Source organism: Diorhabda carinulata, chromosome 6, assembly GCF_026250575.1.
Source record: "Diorhabda carinulata isolate Delta chromosome 6, icDioCari1.1, whole genome shotgun sequence".
In the NCBI taxonomy this organism is placed as follows: Eukaryota; Metazoa; Arthropoda; class Insecta; order Coleoptera; family Chrysomelidae; genus Diorhabda; species Diorhabda carinulata.
This window is the reverse complement of record NC_079465.1, coordinates 1,981,952-1,992,438: the sequence shown is the minus strand read 5'-3', so window position 1 is coordinate 1,992,438 and position 10,487 is coordinate 1,981,952.

Sequence of the window (10,487 nt, the reverse complement as noted above, 5' to 3'; positions counted from 1 at the left end):
AATACGACTTGGATTGTAGAAAAAAATAACTTAGAAACAAGAAAAGCGGTTATTTCAAATCTTTGTGTGATTTTTCGAAGAAGGTTTTATAAAAATATAAAAAAATTCAAGGAGAATTCAAAAAAATCGCTCCAATATGAAATAGACGAAGAAATCAGGTCCGTTCTCGCCCAATGTGCACCGCCGCCCCCATTGCATGATGAAAATATTGGTAAAATAAAAAAAATCCTTAAAAGAAATGTAGAAATAGAAAAAACTTGTAGAATTGTAGAAATAGGACTTGGATTGTAGAAAAAAATAACTTAGAAACAAGAAAAGCGGTTATTTCAAATCTTTGTGTGATTTTTCGAAGAAGGTTTTATAAAAATATAAAAAAATTCAAGGAGAATTCAAAAAAATCGCTCCAATATGAAATAGACGAAGAAATCAGGTCCGTTCTCGCCCAATGTGCACCGCCGCCCCCATTGCATGATGAAAATATTGGTAAAATAAAAAAAATCCTTAAAAGAAATGTAGAAATAGAAAAAACTTGTAGAATTGTAGAAATAGGATTTGGATTGTAGAAAAAAATAACTTAGAAACAAGAAAAGCGGTTATTTCAAATCTTTGTGTGATTTTTCGAAGAAGGTTTTATAAAAATATGAAAAAATTCAAGGAGAATTCAAAAAAATCGCTCCAATATGAAATAGACGAAGAAAACAGGTCCGTTCTCGCCCAATGTGCACCGCCGCCCCCAATGCATGATGAAAATATTAGTAAAATAAAAAAAAATCCTTAAAAGAAATGTAGAAATAGAAAAAACTTGTAGAATTGTAGAAATAGGACTTGGATTGTAGAAAAAAATAACTTAGAAACAAGAAAAGCGGTTATTTCAAATCTTTGTGTGATTTTTCGGAGAAGGTTTTATAAATATATAAAAAAATTCAAGGAGAATTCAAAAAAATCGCTCCAATATGAAATAGGCATAGAAAACAGGTCCGTTCTCGCCCAATGTGCACCGCGGCCCTCTTCAGAATGAGGATTGTATCTGCAGGTGCGAAACAATTGGTTGATGTTTCTATTTTTTTTTAATTGAATCTTTTGAAAAACTGTTCGTTCAATCATTTCATTAAAAATGTGATGAAACCAATTCGACGAATGATTTGTTTTATAGCAGCGATTATTTCAACTTGTTCCGAACCCCCCGTATAAAAAAATCCGCATAAAATTAGCAGAATCTGAGAAAAAAATTTCTATTCTAACAACATCCTTTGAAATCTCGAATTTTCTTTCATAAATTCTAAATTTATGTTACGAGGAACGTTCCAGAAGTACCTGGTCTGACCTAGAGATGGCGGTAGTTGTATTAGAAGGATTATTTTCTGTTTCCAGATTTGAAAAAATTGCTCGGTGGTCAAGGAGGATGTATTTAAAACTAAATTACGTTGAAAAATAAGTATATTTTTTTCGAAAATTTTCTTTGTCGGGCCAGATACTTTTGGAACTATCCTCGTATATAACTCGCTTTGTACGATCAAGGAAAAGCTGTTTTATTTTTTTTGTGATAGTATCAACGTTCCTTTTTCGATTTTCTTGTATTACAACTTCGTTTTTTCGCAATTTTAGATACTATAAAGGTTATTTTTCAAAAATTAATTAATTCAAAGTTTAACCCTGTATAGTTTTCACAATTGAAGAACTGAGGAAATCGAATATAAAGAATCACTTAGACTCAAGTTTCCTCAATCGATTCGTATTAAAAGTAAATCGATATCTGGAATGGTATCGAAAATAAAGAATTTTTTATACAAGCAAGTCAAATTTTTTCATAAATTTTTTTTTCATACCAGTTGAAAATATACGTTTATAGTGAAAAAATGTGGGAAATCATCAAATACCATGAATTTTCATCTGATAAATCCAATTAGTTTCCGGATGAAACGTATAATTTTCCAGGAAATCCAATTTTCCGTTTATTTTCTGGAAAACCGATCTTTTTCGTACTCCCCGTATTAAAAGATCCCATTCTACATAAATTTTGCAAAATCTGAAAATTTTTCTCACATAGGTAAATTGTTTGTGTTAGATTCTAATTTGTTGTAAATTTTTTTCTAGTGAAATTCATGTGGAATCGAGCGCTACGTATTTTAAACACTCTGTATATAATGTCTTTACATGTACAACAAAAAATTTTGGCAAATTATAAAGGTATGACACATTTATTTCGCTATATACCGACTGGCTGTTGGCAAATAAAGAAAATTATTATTAGAAATGTTGTTGATTAGACAGACTGTCTAATATAAAAAAAATGTGTCTGATCCTCGGTGGGAAACCGAATTGTTGTTTTCTATTTCACACATTTATTTTTCTGATCGTTCTCAGCTAGTTTTTAAGCAAAAAAATATGAATAACTAATTAATTTCAATATCGACATACATCAAACTATTAAGAACGCAGTATAAGTGTACAAACCAACTTAAATACTAAATCTTATCGTATACAATAATACCGTCTTCAAAATTGAATTTTTGCCAACTTTATTGATGGTCTGACGACCCAAATATGTTTATTTTACACCACTTGACCATCTTCAAGATCTTCGACAAAGAATCGTGCTATAATGCCCTTTAAATGTGCCAGAAATGTTAGACAAGTACCAATGTACCAATGCTGTGTTGAAACTCTTGTTAAAAATAGAATTGTTGTCGTTACCAATTAATAACTGGAACGACAACGCCGCAAAAATATATATATATAAAGTAAATATTAAAAAAAACGATAAGATCAGTGAAAAAATAGAAATTTTTAAACATATTTTAAAAGCTATTAGTTCCCTTTAAGACATTTAGGAGTTTAAGACGCCCTCGAAAATGATAAAGCGATGATTTAGTGGTTGGAAAAAGTGCCGATTGTTAAATCAGAAGGCGGTTAAAAAGTAGTAAGTTCAATTGTTGGACAAGATAAATCAAAAACGTGTAATTCGACTCGGTTAACAATCACCTCGATCTTCTGGCTTTGAGACGCAACGATGGATAGTAGTCCAAAGTAACTATTAAAAAAAACGATAAGATCAGTGAAAAAATAGAAATTTTTAAACATATTTTAAAAGCTATTAGTTCCCTTTAAGACATTTAGGAGTTTAAGACGCCCTCGAAAATGATAAAGCGATGATTTAGTGGTTGGAAAAAGTGCCGATTGTTAAATCAGAAGGCGGTTAAAAAGTAATAAGTTCAATTGTTGGACAAGATAAATCAAAAACGTGTAATTCGAGTCGGTTAACAATCACCTCGATCTTCTGGCTTTGAGACGCAACGATGGATAGTAGTCCAAAGTAACTATTAAAAAAAACGATAAGATCAGTGAAAAAATAGAAATTTTTAAACATATTTTAAAAGCTATTAGTTCCCTTTAAGACATTTAGGAGTTTAAGACGCCCTCGAAAATGATAAAGCGATGATTTAGTGGTTGGAAAAAGTGCCGATTGTTAAATCAGAAGGCGGTTAAAAAGTAATAAGTTCAATTGTTGGACAAGATAAATCAAAAACGTGTAATTCGAGTCGGTTAACAATCACCTCGATCTTCTGGCTTTGAGACGCAACGATGGATAGTAGTCCAAAGTAACTATTAAAAAAAACGATAAGATCAGTGAAAAAATAGAAATTTTTAAACATATTTTAAAAGCTATTAGTTCCCTTTAAGACATTTAGGAGTTTAAGACGCCCTCGAAAATGATAAAGCGATGATTTAGTGGTTGGAAAAAGTGCCGATTGTTAAATCAGAAGGCGGTTAAAAAGTAATAAGTTCAATTGTTGGACAAGATAAATCAAAAACGTGTAATTCGAGTCGGTTAACAATCACCTCGATCTTCTGGCTTTGAGACGCAACGATGGATAGTAGTCCAAAGTAACTATTAAAAAAAACGATAAGATCAGTGAAAAAATAGAAATTTTTAAACATATTTTAAAAGCTATTAGTTCCCTTTAAGACATTTAGGAGTTTAAGACGCCCTCGAAAATGATAAAGCGATGATTTAGTGGTTGGAAAAAGTGCCGATTGTTAAATCAGAAGGCGGTTAAAAAGTAATAAGTTCAATTGTTGGACAAGATAAATCAAAAACGTGTAATTCGAGTCGGTTAACAATCACCTCGATCTTCTGGCTTTGAGACGCAACGATGGATAGTAGTCCAAAGTAACTATTAAAAAAAACGATAAGCACAGTGAAAAAATAGAAATTTTTAAACATATTTTAAAAGCTATTAGTTCCCTTTAAGACATTTAGGAGTTTAAGACGCCCTCGAAAATGATAAAGCGATGATTTAGGGGTTGGAAAAAGTGCCGATTGTTAAATCAGAAGGCGGTTAAAAAGTAATAAGTTCAATTGTTGGACAAGATAAATAAAAAACGTGTAATTCGAGTCGGTTAACAATCACCTCGATCTTCTGGCTTTGAGACGCAACGATGGATAGTAGTCCAAAGTAACTATTAAAAAAAACGATAAGATCAGTGACAAAATAGGAATTTTTTAAACATATTTTAAAAGCTATTAGTTCCCTTTAAGACATTTAGGAGTTTAAGACGCCCTCGAAAATGATAAAGCGATGATTTAGTGGTTGGAAAAAGTGCCGATTGTTAAATCAGAAGGCGGTTAAAAAGTAGTAAGTTCAATTGTTGGACAAGATAAATCAAAAACGTGTAATTCGAGTCGGTTAACAATCACCTCGATCTTCTGGCTTTGAGACGCAACGATGGATAGTAGTCCAAAGTAACTATTAAAAAAAACGATAAGATCAGTGACAAAATAGGAATTTTTTAAACATATTTTAAAAGCTATTAGTTCCCTTTAAGACATTTAGGAGTTTAAGACGCCCTCGAAAATGATAAAGCGATGATTTAGTGGTTGGAAAAAGTGCCGATTGTTAAATCAGAAGGCGGTTAAAAAGTAGTAAGTTCAATTGTTGGACAAGATAAATCAAAAACGTGTAATTCGAGTCGGTTAACAATCACCTCGATCTTCTGGCTTTGAGACGCAACGATGGATAGTAGTCCAAAGTAACTATTAAAAAAAACGATAAGATCAGTGAAAAAATAGAAATTTTTAAACATATTTTAAAAGCTATTAGTTCCATTTAAGACATTTAGGAGTTTAAGACGCCCTCGAAAATGATAAAGCGATGATTTAGTGGTTGGAAAAAGTGCCGATTGTTAAATCAGAAGGCGGTTAAAAAGTAATAAGTTCAATTGTTGGACAAGATAAATCAAAAACGTGTAATTCGAGTCGGTTAACAATCACCTCGATCTTCTGGCTTTGAGACGCAACGATGGATAGTAGTCCAAAGTAACTATTAAAAAAAACGATAAGATCAGTGAAAAAATAGAAATTTTTAAACATATTTTAAAAGCTATTAGTTCCCTTTAAGACATTTAGGAGTTTAAGACGCCCTCGAAAATGATAAAGCGATGATTTAGTGGTTGGAAAAAGTGCCGATTGTTAAATCAGAAGGCGGTTAAAAAGTAATAAGTTCAATTGTTGGACAAGATAAATCAAAAACGTGTAATTCGAGTCGGTTAACAATCACCTCGATCTTCTGGCTTTGAGACGCAACGATGGATAGTAGTCCAAAGTAACTATTAAAAAAAACGATAAGATCAGTGACAAAATAGGAATTTTTTAAACATATTTTAAAAGCTATTAGTTCCCTTTAAGACATTTAGGAGTTTAAGACGCCCTCGAAAATGATAAAGCGATGATTTAGGGGTTGGAAAAAGTGCCGATTGTTAAATCAGAAGGCGGTTAAAAAGTAATAAGTTCAATTGTTGGACAAGATAAATCAAAAACGTGTAATTCGAGTCGGTTAACAATCACCTCGATCTTCTGGCTTTGAGACGCAACGATGGATAGTAGTCCAAAGTAACTATTAAAAAAAACGATAAGATCAGTGAAAAAATAGAAATTTTTAAACATATTTTAAAAGCTATTAGTTCCCTTTAAGACATTTAGGAGTTTAAGACGCCCTCGAAAATGATAAAGCGATGATTTAGTGGTTGGAAAAAGTGCCGATTGTTAAATCAGAAGGCGGTTAAAAAGTAATAAGTTCAATTGTTGGACAAGATAAATCAAAAACGTGTAATTCGAGTCGGTTAACAATCACCTCGATCTTCTGGCTTTGAGACGCAACGATGGATAGTAGTCCAAAGTAACTATTAAAAAAAACGATAAGCACAGTGAAAAAATAGAAATTTTTAAACATATTTTAAAAGCTATTAGTTCCCTTTAAGACATTTAGGAGTTTAAGACGCCCTCGAAAATGATAAAGCGATGATTTAGGGGTTGGAAAAAGTGCCGATTGTTAAATCAGAAGGCGGTTAAAAAGTAATAAGTTCAATTGTTGGACAAGATAAATCAAAAACGTGTAATTCGAGTCGGTTAACAATCACCTCGATCTTCTGGCTTTGAGACGCAACGATGGATAGTAGTCCAAAGTAACTATTAAAAAAAACGATAAGATCAGTGAAAAAATAGAAATTTTTAAACATATTTTAAAAGCTATTAGTTCCATTTAAGACATTTAGGAGTTTAAGACGCCCTCGAAAATGATAAAGCGATGATTTAGTGGTTGGAAAAAGTGCCGATTGTTAAATCAGAAGGCGGTTAAAAAGTAATAAGTTCAATTGTTGGACAAGATAAATCAAAAACGTGTAATTCGAGTCGGTTAACAATCACCTCGATCTTCTGGCTTTGAGACGCAACGATGGATAGTAGTCCAAAGTAACTATTAAAAAAAACGATAAGATCAGTGAAAAAATAGAAATTTTTAAACATATTTTAAAAGCTATTAGTTCCCTTTAAGACATTTAGGAGTTTAAGACGCCCTCGAAAATGATAAAGCGATGATTTAGTGGTTGGAAAAAGTGCCGATTGTTAAATCAGAAGGCGGTTAAAAAGTAATAAGTTCAATTGTTGGACAAGATAAATCAAAAACGTGTAATTCGAGTCGGTTAACAATCACCTCGATCTTCTGGCTTTGAGACGCAACGATGGATAGTAGTCCAAAGTAACTATTAAAAAAAACGATAAGCACAGTGAAAAAATAGAAATTTTTAAACATATTTTAAAAGCTATTAGTTCCCTTTAAGACATTTAGGAGTTTAAGACGCCCTCGAAAATGATAAAGCGATGATTTAGGGGTTGGAAAAAGTGCCGATTGTTAAATCAGAAGGCGGTTAAAAAGTAATAAGTTCAATTGTTGGACAAGATAAATAAAAAACGTGTAATTCGAGTCGGTTAACAATCACCTCGATCTTCTGGCTTTGAGACGCAACGATGGATAGTAGTCCAAAGTAACTATTAAAAAAAACGATAAGATCAGTGAAAAAATAGAAATTTTTAAACATATTTTAAAAGCTATTAGTTCCCTTTAAGACATTTAGGAGTTTAAGACGCCCTCGAAAATGATAAAGCGATGATTTAGTGGTTGGAAAAAGTGCCGATTGTTAAATCAGAAGGCGGTTAAAAAGTAATAAGTTCAATTGTTGGACAAGATAAATCAAAAACGTGTAATTCGAGTCGGTTAACAATCACCTCGATCTTCTGGCTTTGAGACGCAACGATGGATAGTAGTCCAAAGTAACTATTAAAAAAAACGATAAGCACAGTGAAAAAATAGAAATTTTTAAACATATTTTAAAAGCTATTAGTTCCCTTTAAGACATTTAGGAGTTTAAGACGCCCTCGAAAATGATAAAGCGATGATTTAGGGGTTGGAAAAAGTGCCGATTGTTAAATCAGAAGGCGGTTAAAAAGTAATAAGTTCAATTGTTGGACAAGATAAATCAAAAACGTGTAATTCGAGTCGGTTAACAATCACCTCGATCTTCTGGCTTTGAGACGCAACGATGGATAGTAGTCCAAAGTAACTATTAAAAAAAACGATAAGATCAGTGAAAAAATAGAAATTTTTAAACATATTTTAAAAGCTATTAGTTCCATTTAAGACATTTAGGAGTTTAAGACGCCCTCGAAAATGATAAAGCGATGATTTAGTGGTTGGAAAAAGTGCCGATTGTTAAATCAGAAGGCGGTTAAAAAGTAATAAGTTCAATTGTTGGACAAGATAAATCAAAAACGTGTAATTCGAGTCGGTTAACAATCACCTCGATCTTCTGGCTTTGAGACGCAACGATGGATAGTAGTCCAAAGTAACTATTAAAAAAAACGATAAGATCAGTGAAAAAATAGAAATTTTTAAACATATTTTAAAAGCTATTAGTTCCCTTTAAGACATTTAGGAGTTTAAGACGCCCTCGAAAATGATAAAGCGATGATTTAGTGGTTGGAAAAAGTGCCGATTGTTAAATCAGAAGGCGGTTAAAAAGTAATAAGTTCAATTGTTGGACAAGATAAATCAAAAACGTGTAATTCGAGTCGGTTAACAATCACCTCGATCTTCTGGCTTTGAGACGCAACGATGGATAGTAGTCCAAAGTAACTATTAAAAAAAACGATAAGCACAGTGAAAAAATAGAAATTTTTAAACATATTTTAAAAGCTATTAGTTCCCTTTAAGACATTTAGGAGTTTAAGACGCCCTCGAAAATGATAAAGCGATGATTTAGGGGTTGGAAAAAGTGCCGATTGTTAAATCAGAAGGCGGTTAAAAAGTAATAAGTTCAATTGTTGGACAAGATAAATAAAAAACGTGTAATTCGAGTCGGTTAACAATCACGTTCGATACGTGTAACTTTACCTTGTAGTAAACTTAATAGATAGTGTAGAATCATTCAAAATAAGCTTCATGATGATGTACATTTCTTAATATTTCGACCTGATTTTGGATTTTTTTCGAATCGGGATGTAAATTGCATATTGGTTTGAATTGAGGAGCGTTACGTATTTCGCTGGACATGTAATCGATTCTAATTCGATTCGACGTTTCGTGTTGCTAAAATTTTCTTAAATAAATTAAAAATAATCTTTCAGTGACGTTTATTCGAGATTATTTCAATCAGTAAGACATATTTTAAGCGACGAGGTCAAAAAATATAAATAAATTCTAATATATTATAATATTATGAAAGAAAATAGAAACAACTAATCTTTCCGATCGTAAAATGAAGTTTATATATAAATTCAAGTCGAATTTAATAAAAATAATCGTGAAAAAAATATATAGGTGCCAATAATTAAGCTTAGGTGTGTATTTTGAGCAAGCCAAGTTCAAATTTTTTGTCGGATATGATAAACTGGTTTATTTTTATGTAAAAAAGTTAAAATACATAAGTTTTTTGATAAAACGTTAATTGAAAAAAATCCATTTGAAAATTATAAATATTTGTATCTCACACTTAGATAAATATCGAAAAAATTACATATCTAACATTATTTAACATATTTTGTACATGTGATTTGAACAAAGTATAGAAATTTGATCTTTTTAAGACAAAAGTCAGGCAAAAAATATGCATTAAGACAAAAAAACGTTGTCCATACACTCACTGACCTTATTTTTATTATTAAAATCATTGAAATTGCTATTTGGATAAATATTCGAATCATATTTTTATTGTATTAATATTTCTTGCAAAAAAAAAGATCTGGCAACGTTGTAAATAATATAATATCGTACAAAAATCAACGGTTTTTTTTATCAATTATTCGGCGATTAACGACAAAACACAAATATCCTTTTCGTACGATTTAATGACTTAAAAAATTAACCTTCATGTAGAATCACAAAAATTAGTAATAAATTTAAAATTAGTCTAGTAACTAGTTGTTTTTCAGCCCACGTAAAAAACAAGAATCTAATTTCGTCCGGACCATTCCAAAAGTGTGAATCATCAGTGTATAGATAAAAGCATTCAATATTTCTGGCACATACGATATTATTCATATTCTAAAATAAATTTTGGGATGATTTGTAAACTCTGTTTTTGGAAATTTCTCGCGTGGATTTGATAATGATTTAACAATTATCAGAGTAGTTCAACGCAGATGAAAGTAACCCAAAATACTGTAGAAGACAATGTTTATAAATCAAGGTCATTCCAAATGAATACAAATTTACAATTCATCACAATAAATACGGAATTTCATCAAACTCAAATCAAAATACGAATTGTTAGGTTAGGAAATGTTTGTGTAACTTTTGATTTATAGACTGAATACATTTAATCAAAACAACTGAAATAAACGTCTAAATATGAAATATTAACGTGACGAAATAGTTAAAGCTGCACCGATTTAAATTATAAACAGTACGTAAGTTTTTATTGACACTTTAAAAATTGTACACCCTCGTATATCATAAGGAAATTGTATTGAATTATACTTATTATGTGTTTACTTTATTTCAAATATAAACACATATATAATTTATTCTTGAAACTTATAAAATGAGTTTATTTATTCAAATTTAGTATCGTATACTTTATGTTCATTATCGAATAAGCCGTCAGAAATCAAAAAAACTGTTTATATCTCCCGAAACTTTCAAACGCCTACTTCA